The following is an 18,186-nucleotide window of genomic DNA, read 5'->3' on the forward strand; positions in this document are numbered from 1 at the left end:
TCAAACCACTGAGCCTCTTGGGCTTGCCGCTCAGAAGGTTGGCGGTTCGAATCCCCGCAAAGGGGTGAGTTCCCATTCCTCTGTCCCAGCTCCTCCCAACCTAGCAGTTCGAAAGCACACCAGTGCAAGTAGATAAAGATATACCAGTGTGGCAGGAAGGTAAACAGCGTTTCTATGCACTCTGGCTTCTGTCCTGGTGTTCCATTGTGCCAGAAGTGGTTTAGTCATGCTGGCCACATGACCTGGAAAGCTGTCTGTGGACAAATGCCGGCTCCCTTGGCCTTAAGTGAGATGAGCGCCACAACGCTATAGTCACCTTTGACTGGACTTAACCATCCAGGGGTCCATGAGCTTTACCTTTTTACTAGATGATCCTTTGGGTCTCTTCCAACAATTCTATGATGCTATGAATGCTGTCTCAGTATATACTTTACTTTTAAAGCATACTCAAAGTACATTTCCCCCCTCAAAGAATTTTGGTCAGTGTCATTTACCTTTCACAGAGTGACAATTCCCAGCAACGCTTTACAAAGAGGGTGAGAGTGCTTTGAATGTGCTGTGTGCATGCAATCTTATGGTAGTTCAGACTAACCTATCTAACCCCGTACAGTTTACTTTGCTTGGCAATGATTCTCCATGGCCATAGGCAGAGATGTCCTCCATCAATTGCTCTCTGATGGCATATGAACTTTTTTTGTCTACTAGCAGTGGCTTTCCAGGGCTCAAGACAACTGACTTCCTCAGTCCTGTATGGAGATTTCAAAGATTGAAAATAGAGATTTCAAAGATTGAAAATGGGACCTTCTGTGTGATCTCCCACTGAACTGTGGTCTGTAATTATTATTATTTTAATAGCATTTGGGTCATATCTGTCAATGTTTTCCCTTTTTCAAAAGGGAAATTCCCTTATTCCAAATAGGATTCCTCGCAAGAAAAGCGAAAAGTTGACAACTATGATTTGGGTGCACCCAATGCAACAGCGAGTTAGAAAGTCAGTTGCTCAGAAAAAGATTGAAAGGTGACGCTCTAAATGCTTTGCCGATGAAGCTACACCTCCCCCAATGCCTGATGTGATAACACCTGTTTAAAAATACGATACTTCAAATAAAAGTTCAGGGGGTTGACAAACAATAACTGGGTTGGAAAGAGAAAAAAATAGGTTCTCAGCCAAAGCACATTTTTAATAGAAAGCATATAGAAACAACTACAGAGAGATATTGGTAAAGAGACCTTTCAAAATAATGAGGTCCCCGGGGTGGGAAAGGCTGGATTTTTCTATGGCAGGAAAGAAGCAACACAAACAAGTACACTATGTGTCAGTTTAATTTTGAAAGCATATACTTGTATGCATGTGTGAAGCTCCATAACAGATCAAGCTTCATTCTGTATGATCTCAAACCAACATTACTGTGCATTAATGTGAGGATGTTTCAGTCATATGCACATATTGGAGTACCATGCTGGCTGTATTATTTCTGAATCCATTTGCATGTTGCATTCACCTTTTCTCTTCTCCCCCCACCCATTTGATGAAAGCAGTGAGAGATTTTACTTTCTTTGGCTCCATGATCACTGCAGATGGTGACAGCAGTCACAAAATTAAAAGACGCCTGCTTCTTGGGAGAAAAGCAGTGACAAATCTAGGCAGCATCTTAAAAAGCAGAGACATTACCGTAAAGTTAAAGCTATGGTTTTTTCAGTAGTGATGTGTGGAAGTGAGAGCTGGACCATAAAGAAGGCTGATCGCTGAATAGTTGATGCTTTTGAATTATAGTGCTGGAGGAGACTCTTGAGAGTCCCATGGACTGCAAGAAGATAAAACTGATCCATTCTTAGGGAAATCAGCCCTGAGTGCTCACTGGAAGGACAGCTCCAATACTTTGGCCACCTCATGAGAAGAGAAGACTCCCTGGAAAAGACCCTGATGTTGGGAAAGATGGAGGGCACAAGGAGAAGGGGATGACAGAGGACGAGATGGCTGGACAGTGTTCTTGAAGCTACCAGCATGAGTTTGACCAAACTGCGGGAGGCAGTGGAAGACAGGAGTGCCTGCCGTGCTCTGGTCCATGGGGTCATGAAAAGGCGGACATGACTAAATGACTAAACAGCAACAAATAATGGCAATATTTGTCATTACAAGTGACAAGATCCACAAAAGTAAACCACAAAATTGCAATTAAGCAGTATAAAAATTCTGTTAAATAAATAAATACAATTCAGTTATTCAATAGTTATTGTGAATTAGTTTGTTTTATTTCAGTGTTCAGGCAGGCACATTTGGGTGGACAAGGCTAGATGAACCCACACATTTGCACAGTGGTGCTAGAGGAAGTTCTGATCTTTAATTACTGAAGAATATGGGAGAGAAAGCTGGCAAACATATGAATTTCAGTGCTGGTCACAGGGCCAAAATTCCAGCAGAGCTTGCCAATTATGTGCATTTAACCCCAAGTGCTCTGGCAACTGATGAATAGGATGCAAACTTGAGAGACAGGCTTGTGGACAAAGTAGTAGTTTCAGGAAGGTTAGATTTTGTAAGTCATCGCTTTTTCCGATTTCGGTCACAGGGAATTTTTTTTTTTTTTTTTTTTTTTTACAGTTAAAGTTTTCTCCATAATAAGAAAGACCGCCGTTTTCATTTGCCAGTTGAAATATTTTCAAAGGAGTTGGTTTCAGCAAACGCATCTGTTGCTCTTTTAAATCCATCGGCCTTTGTCATGGAGGATGAGGTCAAAACAAAAAGAAGGGAGCTGAATATGCTTCGAGTAAAGAAGTCTATTGTTAAGAACCAATACTTAGTACTGCTTCTCATACGATGAGTGTATCAAATGAGATCACCACCACGATGGAGAAGTTGTATTCCTTCATGGCTCAAAAGCAACAATGGCTAAATTAAGTCCAAATGAGAAGCAAAGAAGAAACTTCTGTTCAATCCGATAACAAAAGAAATTAAATGTTCGGTTGTGGCCTAACAATGTCCATTAGTAAATGTCAAAGATTCCCCACACCAGTACAAGAAGAGAGTGGCCTCTGATTTCCTCCCTTTGGTTTTTGATATATTTCATTTCCTAAGTGGAAATGCCTTGGAAAGCCAATGGCCTGTGTGGCAATCCATATTATAGCACTGCACTGATCTATGCAACATTACACTCTATGCATTCTGTTTGTGACTGTTCACAACACTGACCGTTCACAATCACAGACCTGCCTTTCTGGAAATTGAGCTTAGCAGACCCTGGATGTGTTCTTGATCTTTGCTCCCCAGGAAACAAAGCCCAGCTAGATCTCTTTCCCCAGTAGATACTGCTGTCTGACGCAGAACAACATGTGGAGCTGGGCCTTAAATACTCCTAACTCTCTGCAGATTCCTGAGGATGTCTTCAGAGTCAAAGATGGAAGGCAGCGCTACCTGCTTGGACCATGCAGGTGACACTTTTGCTGGTTCTTGTGCTCCCCTTTCCTGAGCCCTGGTGGTGCCTTCTGGGAGCTCATTCCTTCAACACCACACAGCTGTATCCTCAGATCTCTCCACAGCTAATTGGGGGGGGGGGCTGTCTGAGTCCTAGGCCTTTCCACAACCATGTCACAAATTTAACTTGTGTGAACTGGGCCTTTGTCATAGCCGGTGTTCTTTTTCTTTTGTATATAATTTTTATTAAATTTTCCATTTTACAATTTAAAACACTCATTTTTACATCCTTAAGATATCAATGACTTCCCTTCTTCTCTTTCCATGGTTCGTTTTATATATTATAAATCTCTGCATATTTTACAAATACTATACCATTCAGTATTCCATTATTGCATCCATCAAAGCTTGTTTACACTGCTGAACTTATCTTAATGCTGCCGGAGTTTTCAGCTGTACACAATTACTTCCCAAGTACTCAATAAACGTTTTCCAATCGTCTATAAACGTATGTTCTTCTTGTTCTCTTATAATATAAGTCTGCAAGCTGCACATATTCTGTCAACTTAAGTTGCCAATCTTCTTTGGTTGGGACCTCACTCGTTTTCCATTTTTGGGCTAACAAAACACAGACCACAGTAGTAGCATACATGAAAAACCTTTTTTGACACCTGGGAATTTCAGTCTGCATTATCCCGCAACAGAAAGGACTCTGGTTTGGGGTGGGGGAGTACTTTTAAATATTTTTTTCCAATTCGGTATGGATCATTTCCCAATACTCTTTTACCTTTTTACAAGTCCACCACATATGAAAGAACGTTCCCTCCACCTCTTTGCATCTCCAGCCTTTTCTGATTCAGCCTTATACATCTTAGCAAACCTACCATAGCCGATGTTCTTATCCAGATTTGTGGATGGATTATGTTCAGCTGCTCTGCCATCACAAGCACATAGATGCATGTTGAGCCTCTTCCTGAGACTGACTTCCATGTTGGTGCCCAGCACAGGGACCCAGGAAGCTGCCTTATGCTGAACAAGACCAGTGGTCAATTTTAACCACACCGATTGAGAAGAAACTGGAGCCCTACCTGTGGAGGTCAGGACTTGAACCTTGGACCTTCTGCATGCAAAGCAGATGCTGAACTGTAGCCTTATTGGACTTTACCAATTGGCAGGGTGAGCATTGCTCCCGGACGGGAGGAAGGAAGTCAAATGACACCGAGGGTTGGTTCAGAGAAAGAGTTTATTCTGCTCTCCAGATAGCAGAAGGCACTTGTGTGGTCAGCTCACAGCAAGTCCAAAGAAATGAGAAATTTCATGCAGTATATATATCCTCCAGGCACCCTCTCCCCCCTTCCCCAGGAATCCAGTCACGTCAGCTTGTACACACAGGTTGACATCACAGATGTTCCTGCTTTGGTACTCTTAACCATAAAAGGGTTTTCCTTCCTATACTTCTGACCATAAAAGGGTATTCCTGTTCCTATACTCTTATCTTGGAGCAAGAGGTCACCAACTCCAAGAACACACTCTGGCGCTGTTCCCTGTGCGTTAGAGCGTGTTCAGAATGTAAGATAAGACCTAGACGTGCCATCCCTACTCCACTGGAACAGCCAAGGTCATCCTTTGCTGTGACTGATAAAGGAGAGAGCTTTGTTTATACAGCTGTGTTCTTGTTATGCATTTGCTCAACAGCTCAAGTTAATGCATTTTAGAAATGCTCCCTTGGAGAAAGAAGAAAAGGGGGGTTTTGGGTCCCGTTTCAAACTGGCTGCACAGAAACCCATTTCTTCAGAACCACTTAACTATAACTCTTCCCTCTGGCTTTACACAAAAAGAGTGATTGCATGAACCCACTTTGTGCCAGCATCTGAGCTCAGGTAGGCACCCACTTACTGAAGTTATTCATATGCTGATATGCTGATATATTGCCAATTGGGAGCATATGGGAGAGAGGTGCCCTTAGAGAATCAACCAGATGGCAGACATGCAGAGCGAAGGCAAACAGAGTGCAAAGAAGAACAGCCAAATCCATTCGATATCATTACAGTGTAGTATTCTTAATCATGTATAGAGTTGGTATTTTCAGAATGTCTTGCAACTTTAGGAAAGTACGCTGGGTTATGTCAGTAATAGAGCTCCATTGGATTCTAATCAAATGATACCAGGAATTAGTGCAATCCTGTTCTTCAAAACTGGCACGTGGAAACAGACCAAGTGACATTGTGTGTATTTCTGGCACCAGATAGCTGAATAACTTTATAAAATGTCTATGTAGTGGGACCAAACCCCTAATAGATGGGCTTTCAGAACTTTTTAAATGATACCGTTCATTATTCTTCTGACATTTTCATGGGCAAGCGTTGATGAGCTTATTTCGCTCCCCCCCCCCATAAATTTTCTCAGATCTATTTAACTCAGTAATTGCAATCAGCTCCCCCCAAACCCTCCATCAGGCCTCTTTTGTATCAACACTTATTGTTTACACCACATTTAACAAGAAACAAAACTGGACCTGGAACCAGCCCAGAAACTAGCACCATTCATGCTTGATGCTGTTACTCTTTCACAACAGCCCGTGCTGCAGAATTGCCAATTTATTTTGGTCTCTGAGTGTCTCCTCCCCCTTCTCACAACAATACTATCTTTAGATAAAAGCAGAACACAATGAAACAAAAGAGAGCCCCATTTCTGAACTATTGTGAAAGAAGCAGAATGTGCAACCCATATTTATTGCCTCTCTTTGTGTAATCATATAAAATTGTAGAGAATACTCCAAGAGAGAGAGGTCCTTTTTAATTTTAATTTTTTGGACGGCATAGACATGATTGGGGAAAGATCCATGCACAATAATACATTGTTCCTTTGAGGTCAATCTTTGGTGACAATCCTTCACAAGAACTCCATAATATGTGAACTTTTAATGTATATGCATGTTGATCACTTGGCGACAAGTTGCCTCTTTTTCTGTTACGTTCATGCAGCCACATTCTACATGGGACTTGTGACTGTTGTGAATGCGTCTGCTGGGAGAAATTATGTTTTCCAAGCCAGAAATTATTGCTGTTTGAGTGCTGGGGAAATGCAATATCCCTGCAACAGAAGCACTTCATATCTCGATCCTGACGTAAAGAAAGAAAATGTAAGTATTATTAATTGATTGTGTGAGATTTGGATCATCTGCAAAGGCTTTGCAATCATTGGGCTCCACTCCCAATTTTCTTATCTCTAGTGCAGACAGGCAAGCATTAATGTGAATTGAACTCAGGTGTGGTGTGGTTTTCTGAACTTTGCATCTTTAATTGCACCCAGTTCACTCCCCTTAATCCAAGAGGGCAATGTAGATGTGTCCTCAGTTAACTTGCAGGTGGAGCTGGGAAACAGAAATCTGAGATAATTCACCATCTTATTGTGTATAAGATGTTTTCATAGTTTGTGGTTTTAAAATAGAAATGAATTATTAGTTCTGCTATGAGTGGGAGTTATGTGCAGGTGCTTGAAAATATAATTTGCAAAGAGTAAATTGGTTTATATGGTTTCTTTTTTTTCCATAGGAAAGCTGCTTTGAAGCTTTACTTTTTGACAAGATTAGAGGTTGCATTAAACATCCCCTATCATATAATAATTCCAACCCTTTGATAAGAGAAGATGAAGACACAGCTATTCAATATATAGCTCCAGAAGGCAGTTCCTGTGTTTTAGTTATTTACAGCTGACATCTTCATTTATATAATAATAATAATAATAATTTATTATTTGTACCCCGCCCATCTGGCTGGGTTTCCCCAGCCACTCTGGGCGGCTTCCAACAGAGATAAAAAATACACTAAAATGTCACATATTAAAAACTTCCCTGAACAGGGCTGCCTTCAGATGTCTTCTGAATGTCAGGTAGTTGTCCATCGCCTTGACATCCGATGGGAGGGCATTCCACAGGGCGGGCGCCACCACCGAGAAGGCCCTCTGCCTGGTTCCCTGCAACTTGGCCTCTCGCAGTGAGGGAACCGCCAGGAGGCCCTCGGAGCTGGACCTCAGTGTCCGGGCAGAATGATGGGGGAGGAGACGCTCCTTCAGATATACTGGACCGAGGCCATTTAGGGCTTTAAAGGTCAGCACCAACACTTTGAATTGTGCTCGGAAACGTACTGGGAGCCAATGTAGGTCTTTCAAGACCGGTGTTATATGGTCTCGGCGGCCGCTCCCAGTCACCAGTCTAGCTGCCGCATTCTGTATTAGTTGTAGTTTCCGGGTCACCTTCAAAGGTAGCCCCACGTAGAGTGCATTGCAGTAGTCCAAGCGGGAGATAACCAGAGCATGCACCACTCTGGCGAGGCAGTCCGCAGGCAGATAGGGTCTCAACTGCATGAAGTAACACATTTTACTGTGTTACTTCATGCAGTTGAACAGTATGTGAATTTGTAACCAAAGTCTTCTGCAGGTCTTCACATTGCGAAACCCAGATACAGTGGTGCCTCAGGTTACAAACACTTCAGGTTACAAACTCCGCTAACCTGGAAGAGTTACCTCGAGTTGAGAACTTTGCCCCAGGATGAGAACGGAAATCGTGTGCTGGTAGAGCAGCAGCAGCAAGAGGCCCCATTAATGAAAGCACGCCTCTAGTTAAGAACAGTTTCAGGTTAAGAACGGACCTACAGAACGAATTAAGTTTGTAACTAGAGGTACCACTGTAGTTGCATTTTAAAACTTGGCTAGTCACCCATCTTCTCTGCATTCAAGCGGGGGGGGGGGGGGTTGAAGGGAAACATTCATAAGATGCAATAGTAGTAGCTCCAGTCAGATATATGGTACATGAGAACACTGAATACATGAAAGAACTATAATAATAATAATAATAATAATAATAATAATAATAATAATAATAATAATTTTATTATTTATACCCTGCCCATCTGGCTATGTTTCCCCGGCCACTCTGGGTGGCTCCCAACAGATTAAAAACAGGGGAAAAAACATCAAACATTAAAAACTTCCCTAATCTAGCAAGGCCAGCAACACCAACTAGATCCCAATGTGCATATTGGCCACACCTCCTGGCTGACATGTGATCAGCATCAGTCTGAAATGGGCTGTGTCTACATGCATAGTATTTTCTCCACAGGGAATGGAAAGACTTGTCCATCATGCGTCTAAGGAAGAATATTCTGAGGTTCAGGTGTAAACACGTGGCCAACCATCGGGGTTTCTCTCGGTCTACTTTCTCCTACTAAACTGCTTTACTAGAAAAAAAAGAAGGGGAAGGAAGTCAAGTTTGGAAACGTTAAAATGATTGTAAAATTAGTAAAATGTATAAAACTGAAAATCATATATATATATATATATAAAGAAAAGAAAGAGATTGAACTGGTGAAAAGATTGTTGTTGCAAATGAAAAGCATGGAAAGGGTCTGAAGGCTACAACGAGCAGCCATACCCAAATGGGGTCTGGGCAACAGCCAGTGATCTCTATGAGCAGCAGCTGTGCAAATGAGTTGCCAAGAATGAATGCGCTTAGCTTACAGCTTGGCTTCAAAGCAGATCCTGCCTCTTCCTACCACCTCTCACCCCTTGTCTTGTTGACTGATCGCTCTTTAGAGGCTTCCCCAGCAATTAGGTCAGCTGCAATTACTTGGAGTCAGTTTCAGTTTGGGTTTTGAAGCTCAGCCTTTGATCATATTGAGGGGCCCCTTTAGGGCTGTCCTGTTAAGTGCAAATTCCACCTCCTGCCTCTTCAGACCACCTCTGTTGGGGTGAGCAACTTAACCCCTGCCTCTCTTGGCTCTGGAGACAACCAAAGCCAAGTCAACCAAAAATACGATCTATGGCAGTGATATTTTTTGATGTCCCCAAGCTGCCTAGCAGACTGTTGTAGGCTTATATACCCTTAAATAAATGCATGCACAATACCTCTGAGGTCACAATGATGGTTGCTCAACAATGCTCTGATGCCATCTCAGTTGATGCTCCTTTGGTATTCATTCCTAACAGCCACTTGATAGCTGAGGAACATATTTTGTGGCTTTGGAATAGGTCCACTGTTCACTTAATCTGAATTGGTTAATTACAGTGATACCTCGGGTTACAGATGCTTCAGGTTACAGACGTTTCAGGTTACAGACTCTGCTAACCCCGAAATAGTACCTTGGGTTAAGAACTTTACCTCAGGATGAGAACAGAAATTGTGCTCCAGCGGCGAGGTGGCAGTGGAAGGCCCCATTAGCTAAAGTGGTGCTTCAGGTTAAGAACAATTTCAGGTAGGAACGGATCCCCAGAACGAATTAAGTTCTTAACCCGAGGTACCACTGTACTTAGGTTTATATTTAGCTTTGCTGTGAATCACATTCACACGTAGGATTTGATTTTTTGTTTTATTTCTATAGGTATAGTGTAAGTTAGTTCAAAGTTTTAGTCATTTTTTTGGAGAGGTTAGATAGGTAACTATGCTAATATGCTACATCTGACTCAGAATGTAGTATTTTATCGTAGGTTTTCTGTATACATGGTAAGTAAATGCATTTTGGGGAACTTGGATTCTCTGTCCAGCTGGTCTTTTGTGTCTTCCTTTACATTCCTTTGCATTTTCCTGTGCATTCCTCAATGAAAGCTCATTTTATCCGTCAAGGTTTCCTACGCTGCTCAAAGAATTACATTCCCAAAAGAGAGGGATATGCTGTTGAATCATTTTAATTCAGTCGCACAGGACACTGCAAAGGAGTCCTGTTTATCTGAATCAGGTTTTAATGGGCGTTGTGCCATGTCTTCTCTCTATTGTAGCGTACATTGTAATGTTTTTGATGTAGGAAGTTCTCTGCCTGGTCCACTGAAAGTCAGTTGAACTGTCACTTGGGTCTGAACCAAAAGCTGTGAGGAAGGGTTAAAATTCTCAGTATGCAAAAGAACGGTTGGTTGGACAGTTTCAATTGCTGCATGTGGGTTTAGAATTCTCGTTGAACAGCATGATTGGCTGATGCTGGGCTAGAAGTATATCTATGACCTAACAATGGTCAACAGAGAGCAGAAGTTGGATGGTTACAGTTGGCAGTGTTGGTGCTTAATGTTTGTAGAGTCATCCAGGAGAAGATGGTTACAGCAGCAGAGGAAGAGGATGGGGGAAGAAGGAGGACATTGTGAGAGGTAGGTGGGGTGCTTTAATGGATGAAGGATAGCTAAATCACTAGGCTTATCATGGATGGGGTATCTTTTTTCTCCAAGGGAAAGATACCATCACCCACCACCACCTTGGAGTGTGGGTCCAGCAAGCTTTGTACTGACGGATCACTAGCATCTGCACAAAATGGCAGATCACTGTACAGTGGTACCTTGGTTCTAAAACGCCTTGGTTCTCAAACGCCAAAAACCCAGAAGTAAGTGTTCCAGTTTTCGAACATTTTTCAGAAACCAAACGTCTGATGCCGTTGTCGTCCATTGTTCCCAGGGCGCCTGCACCAGTCAGAAGCTGTGCCTTGATTTTTGAACATTTCGGAAGTCCAATGGACTTCCAGAATGGATTAAGTTTGGCACTTTTGTTTTTACTATTTATTTTGTGTTTTTGTTTTTGAGGCTTTTTTGGTTCATTTGTTTTTGTGACTGTGTGGAACCCAGTTCAGCTACTGATTGATTGTGTGACTGCAGAAATGGATAGAAGTCCCCCATCCAAACAATGACTATCATCAGTGCAGGTAAGAAAAAATAATAATTTTAAATTTTATCATCTTCCATACTGTCTTAGTCATTTTATAGTACAGTACATTGATTATTGCTTTCATTTTTATGGATCAGTGGTCTCATTAGATAGTAAAATTCATGTTAAACTGCTGTTTTAGGGTTTTTTTTAAAGTCTGGAATGCATTAATCCATTTTGCATTACCTTCTATGGGAAAACAAGCCTTGGTTTTGGAATGCTTTGGTTTTGGAACAGACTTCCAGAATGGATTAGGTTTGAGAACCAAGATACCACTGTAGTTCAATTTACTCTGGTTAATGTTTTACATTCAATGCTATCATTTTGTGCAGGTTAAGATAGGTAGGAGACTAAATATCATTAAGTTTTATCATAGGTTTTCTGTATAAACGGTAAATTAGGCATTTTGGGGGAACAATGCGTGGGTCTGGTTAGCGGACTGGGCACTAGAATGACGCAAAAGCAGTTAAGCAGAAAGTAATGAGTGCTAAGGATCTGAAATGAAAATATAAATATAGGTTTTTCAATCACTATGAACATGAGCAATTTTAAAATGCATTATGTCAGTATACCTTGTTTTGTGTTTTCTGGGAAGATTTATCTATTGTCTGACCATGACTTCTCTATCAAAAATGTTATAGAAAAGGTCTACAGAAATAGCCTATTAAATAAAAAATGTCAAGCAACAGTTGGGTCACAGAGTCTTCAGTTGACCTTCTTATGGACCCTTTGCTGTGAGTTTTCAGAATATATCTGAGTGGGCCAAGAAGATGCATCTCTATTATCTACAGGTAGTAATACACGAAGATAGCAATAAATACACTGAATAACAATATCTCAAACAGAAAGTTTGAGATGCAATCTCTGAATCACCGGACCATTCTTTGGCACGACATTGCTTTCGCAAGAGAAAAGTACAGAATGCTGCCCAGATTGGAAAAAATATATGAATCTCTAGAGAACTAGATATGGTATTTTAAGGAGAAGGCAACAAAAGATGAATAGGTAAGTTGAGTTTATGATTATGCAAGTGCCCTGCTTACTTAATTGAGTTTGTTTTAGTGGATGACTTTAGAAATTAAAGCTATACCTCAAGACTGCTCTGGGCACAAGAGTCATGAATCTAATTTGGGCCAACAATGTACCAGTGCTCCACAGTTCTCCAGAACGTTCTTATGGATAGAATGTCATTGGAAAGATTTAGAGCAGATATTTCAGTGTCAACTGTGAAACTAATTGCTGCATCAACCTCTTGTTCTGCTCATTTATAGTCCCCAACTGCCCTGAAAATGCTGGGGTGGGAGTTGTAATGTCGTATTTTAAAGTGTGTGCAGGTCCATTGCCTTTATTTAATTTATCCCCAGACAGGTTCCAACTCTGCAAGCTGGGCAGAAAGTAATTGGTAAGATGGACTTCAGGGTGGCAAGCTGGAAGGGGTGGAAAAATTCTTCGTCCACTTACCTGTCCGCTGTTAAACTTTGTAATAATAATAATAATAATAGTAATAATTTTTTATGTATATCCTGCCCATCTGGCTGGGTTTTCCCAGCCTCTCTGGGTAGCTCCCAACAGAATATTAAAAACACAATAAAACATCAAACATTAGACCCATTTCCCCATGATTTGTCCATGAATGGGGACAGATATGTGAGAAGGAAGGAAGGAAGGAAGGAAGGAAGCTAAAAGGTTGCCAGAGTCACTGTCTAGTTTATTGGTGTCTGTGTAGTCACCATTTAAGTTGCTGTTACTTACATTGTTAGAAACCATTAGCCATTTAATGGAGGAAATCCTATGGAATCTGAAAATACCAGGTTTGAAATACTGGTTTATATCCTTCTGTCGCTGGTGCTCATCAGTCAAGCCACTGAAAAAAAGAAAGTGGTCACATTGGTACTTTTTGTCATGTACAACATTAGTGCGTCAGAGCAAAGTCATTGACTTAATAGGGTGTCCTGTTCAGTTCATGAATTTTGCCTGCGCTTGCCTTTTCTTTCATCTCCCTGAGCTCTCTTTTTATGAAAGCCACATCTCTTGGGATGGATGCAGATGAGTTAGGAATGAAGGAGACACCCATCTATGCGAGGAGACGGCTGCCTACAACTTCTGCCCACATGTCAAGGAGCATCGCATCACTCCCTGCCTTCCTTCGAGGACTTGGGTGTGGTCAAATTCCCCGCACCCTTTAGTTCCTCATGAGAACTATGGCATGTCGCAACTTGAGAAATGATCGCCCTGGGCTTCATTGCCGACCTGGCTTCCCAACCCTGCTTGCTGCTGCTTAACATGGTGTGGGCACAGTGCCAGGAGACCCAATTAGTGCCCATTGCTGTGTCTCCACTGTGCTGAGCTGCCCGCTGCCTTGTCCCTCTCCTGTCCCCTCTAGGTCAGCCCCACAGACTCACCCATGCTGCCCTGATGGCTGCTGTAGAGCACAGGGGCCCTCCCCTCACAAACCACCTCTTCTCATTAGTTTTTCAAACTAATTTTCACGGTATCCATGAAACCCACAACTATAATTTCTGTCAAGTTTCTAACTGGAGTGAGGCCGTGCTTATGCTTTTGTCTAGCCCTCTCTCACCTGGTTTAAACCAGAATTTTCTTTCATTTTTTTCACAATAGGAGTCACACAATTAAACCAAAGTAATGTGTCGATTCTATCCTTTTCGCATTGTTTCAGAGCCAGAAGAATAACCCGTAAGCATTTATTTGTCATGGCACCATTTTATATCTTTCATCGCAAACCTCTTAAAAAAAAGAGGCACAGACTTGGAAAATAACAAAAGGAATCCATTAATGTTCACATTTCATTAAGTGCCTGTGATGACAACTTATTGTTGTCTTTAAAATAGACACCCGCATGGAACTCTAAATTATTCCTTTTATTTTTTTTTTTAAAAAAAACACCGTTCCTCTTAATGTTTGGTGTTTTTCCACCTCACCTCCTTTTACTGAAAGTTAGATTGAGTCGGATAGTCGGCCCTTTCTGAGCTTGCATTTCAAGTGATTCTACAGAAGGAGACTCAGAGTATTCCTGGTAATGTATTCCATTTGGCTTGAATACACCAAAAAGGATGAAAGCTGACGTTCCACTCCTCCAGATACTCCGTTATCAGTAAAGGTAAAAAGGTAAAGGGCCCCTGGATGGTTAAGTCCAGTCAAAGGCGATTATGGAGTTGTGGCACTCATCTCGCTTTCAGGCCGAGGGAGCCGGTGTTTGTCCACCGACAGCTTTCTAGGTCAGGTGGCCAGCATGACTAAACCGCTTCTGGTGCAGCAGAACACCGTTACGGAAACCAGAGCGCACAGAAATGCCATTTACCTTCCTGCCACAGTATTACCTATTTATCTACTCGCACTGGTGTGCTTTTGAACTGCTAAGTTGGCAGGAGCTGGAAGAGAGCAGGGGGAGCTCACCCCATCAGTCACCCCATCAGTCACACAACATGGTGCACACACACCATTTGAATGGCCATCAACTTTGGGGTGTCTCGGCCCCCTCAAATATTTCATGGGGAGGGCGAATGGACCTCGGCCCCTAGGAGTTGGCTCTGAAGCCCCACACCCGACCAGGCAATTTGGATTGGGAAATAGCACAGCAGAAAGGGTTAACCCCCCCCCCACCTTTCTCCAGTGCTATGGGCCTGGTCTGAACTGGTGGCCCAATAATAGGTTTTCTGATCATGTTTGGCACAAAACACCTGAGGGATAGTTCAGTTGGTAGAGCGTAAGTCACAAAAACCAAACAAAAAAGCCGCAAAAATAAATAGCAAAAACAGACAGACCTCAAAACGGAAGTGTGGCACTCAAATCGAAAGTGTAAAACTCAAAACGGAGCACGTTAGGTTTCCGAAAAAAGTTCGCAAACTGGAACACTTACTTCCAGGTTTGCAGTGTTTGGGTTCCAAGTTGTTTGAGTACCACGGCATTTGAGAACCAAGGTACCACTGTACTGAAAGGATGATAGCTCCTTGTCTGCTCCACAGGATCCCTCCCCCAGCCTGGTATAATGGTCCCACCCACTGTACATTATTTTACTATAAAATTCTGTTGTTTGCAACGATTCAGTCTCAGATTATTTTCTCACGCTGCCATAAACTTTTAAGCACTTACAAAGCAATGCATTATTAGAGGTATGCTAGCAGCATGTCTGTCAGTGCTTTCGGCAGAAAAGTGTTGTCTTAAGCAAAGCAGGGGTTGGGGCGGAGATGCATTCTCACCTTTAATTTTTCGGCATAGATCCTATCGCCTTGCTGTCTTTGTCTTCTGCCTTTTAGATAGCTCTGCTGGGTTTGGTGGTTGCATTTTTGAATATTTGAATGATAAGCATATTAAAGAGGGGAGTCGGTGAGGTCCAAATCATGCCTTTGGCCTACCCTGTTGTAAATGATGGTGTATGTATCTTTCATTTCTCTCTCTCTCTCTCTCTCATGATTTTTTTGTTTTATACATTTCAATACTTTTACAATCATTTTAAAATTTCAAAACTTGACTTCCTTCCCCCTCTTTCTGTGGTTCCTCAAATTTATTTTTAATATTTTCTGCATATCCAAATTAACTTAATTTGCTTAATTAACTTAATTTGCTCATCTACTTTAAATATATACTCTTATATAACTGCAAGTTATTAGAAAATAATCCTGCCAATGTTCTTATCTGTTTACAATTTGTTTGTAAATATTCCCTGAACAATTTCCATTCTTTTATAAAAAGTTTGCTATCTTGATTTCTTATTTTTCCAGCAAGTTCCGCCATTTCTGCATATTCCATAATTTTTTGTATCCATTCTTCTTTTGCTGGGACTTCTTCTTCTTCTTTCCATTTTTGGGCAACATGTATTACAACATTTATTATAATAATAAATTACACATCAAAAGGTTTTCCTACACAGGGCTGCCTTCAGAAGTCTTCTAAAGGTTATATAGTTACTCATCTCCTTGACATCTGATGGGAGGGCGTTCCACAGGGTGGGTGATACTCAGTGGTTTTTTCTAAAAAAATGTTCAGTGGTACCCTTATTTTCCTACTCATATTGAAATACTGCCCTCAATGAGGCCAAAATTAGGGGGTATGCGTACCCCTGCGTACCCCTAGAAAAAAGCACTGGTGCCACTACTAAAAAGGCCTTCAGGTAAAGGTAAAGGGACCCCTTACCATTAGGTCCAGTCGTGGCCGACTCTGGGGTTGCGGCGCTCATCTCGCTTTATTGGCCGAGGGAGCCGGCATACAGTTTCCAGGTCATGTGGCCAGCATGACTAAGCCGCTTCTGGCGAACCAGAGCAGCGCACAGAAACGCCGTTTACCTTCCCGCCGGAGTAGTACCTATTTATCTACTTGCACTTTGAGGTGTTTTCGAACTGCTAGGTTGGCAGGAGCAGGGACCGAGCAATGGGAACTCACCTCATCGCAGGGATTCGAACTGCCAACCTTCTGATCGGCAAGTCCTAGGCTCTGGTTTAACCCACAGCGCCACCCACGTCCCTTAAGAAGGCCTTTAAGAGGTCCTAAAACAGCAGTTATCTTGAATAACTGGAAAGTCACAGAGTAGGTGCTGTTCCTTTTTTTGAAATCTGTTCGTGGGGGACACACATCTGGAAACAAGAGCCACCAACAGAATTACAAATTCGGCATTTATTTGCAAGACCTTGTCCAGAGGCCCACAAACAGCAATCAATGGTTCCAGTTGAATGATGTGCTTTTGGCTTCCATCTGCTTCACCATCGTCAAATACAATAGTTTAGCAGAACACAATATTGATTGGATATCTCAATTTGTGGGGTGCTGCCAGGTTCTTCAAATCACTCCAAGAGTAATTATTTCTATTGTATATTAAGCATACTTGGGTTACAGTGTACCCAAGTGGGCTAAGGAAGATAAAAGACACTCGAGCAAGAATAATACTAGGCAATTGAAGCACAGTATGCTTAGGCATGATTAACACAGAGCAGTAATTATTTTTCTCTTTGTAAGCAGTATTCTGCTGTATTTTTCAACCCCCACTTCTTCTATTAAAGATAGGCAGGTGGGCAGCAAAACAGAGTTTTCTGTCTTGATGGACTGTTCCCAAGCCTATTAAAATCAATGGAATATGCCCACCTGGAAGTTTCAATAACCATCAGGTTGAGTAGTGTTCAGGGTTTTCTGTTTCACTGGTCTGTCTGCATCTCTATATTGCTGTGCAAGCAACTGGTGATCAAATGAGAAGAAGAGGAGGATACTTTTTGATGAATTTGGCACCAATCAAAAGATTTTAATTCAATGCTCACTTCATCTTCATCTTCATCAAATCTGATTATTTTTCTGGTGGCCCATTATTTATACAACAGAACCATCACATTTTGTGGCAGTCCTCAGGACCATGTGATTATAACGTAATTTATTTATTTTTAAAAAACAACCCTGGATGGCCTTTAGTTTGCAAGATCTTTGGTCTATTCCAGGAAATGAAACCTGAAATGAAACATCCAGACCATGTTTGACTACTACTGCCATCATCCCTGACCCTTGGGCATGATGGAAGGCCGCAATATACGAAGGGTCACTGGTTCCCCATTCCTGTCCCAATGACAACACAACTCCAACAGCTAGCTGCTAGTTTCACCAATCAACTGTGGTTTGTTGCAACTACTTTCTCATTGCCTTACTCTATGAGCCACAAGGCAGGATGACGACCCCACCCCTCTCCCATTCTGATTGGTTGCCAGTTGAGTTCATTGACAAATCAAGACGTAAGTTTATGGTAGAACGAAAAAGCTTGAGGGTGATGGGAAATCGTAGTTACACTTTTTTTCAGAAAAGAAAGGTGGCTGTAAAAGTTATATAAAGAGGTTCCACTTTCCAGTAAAGCGGTTGTCATGATGCCTGGTCTGTCTTGCCTTGATAATGTCAGTTTGACCTTTCATGCAATAGCGCCAAACATCATTAGCCAGTCTTCCAGAGGCGCTGGCTTGCGAGGGCGATTGGCGGGGCTGGTGGTGTGTGCGTGACATCGCAATGTCGTGACATCACATGCATGATGTATTGAGGTTTCGCAACTTTCACCTGGTGCAGGATCTTAGCCAGACCCAGTTGAATACAGCAGAGCATATGCAGACTTCCAGAA

At 42.0% G+C, this 18,186-nt stretch overlaps 2 long non-coding RNA genes across 3 annotated transcripts in view; one reads left to right on the forward strand and one right to left on the reverse strand.

The window, feature by feature from the left end:
• The window catches only part of LOC309325847, a 262,622-nt gene that overhangs the window by 139,883 nt on the left and 104,553 nt on the right, over positions 1–18,186 (reverse strand). The window lies entirely within an intron of this gene.
• LOC309325761 lies at positions 10,442–12,628 on the forward strand. 2 transcript variants are annotated; one of them, XR_014149971.1, is made up of 4 exons: positions 10,442–10,540; positions 10,619–11,085; positions 11,729–12,092; positions 12,452–12,628. It is a non-coding gene; the product is annotated as an uncharacterized lncRNA (long non-coding RNA). The 2 variants fall into 2 exon arrangements; XR_014149972.1 differs by having other exon boundaries at positions 10,450–10,540; positions 10,967–11,085; positions 12,452–12,612.

This window comes from Podarcis erhardii, assembly GCF_964252035.2.
Source record: "Podarcis erhardii genome assembly, chromosome: 12".
Taxonomy (NCBI): domain Eukaryota; kingdom Metazoa; phylum Chordata; class Lepidosauria; order Squamata; family Lacertidae; genus Podarcis; species Podarcis erhardii.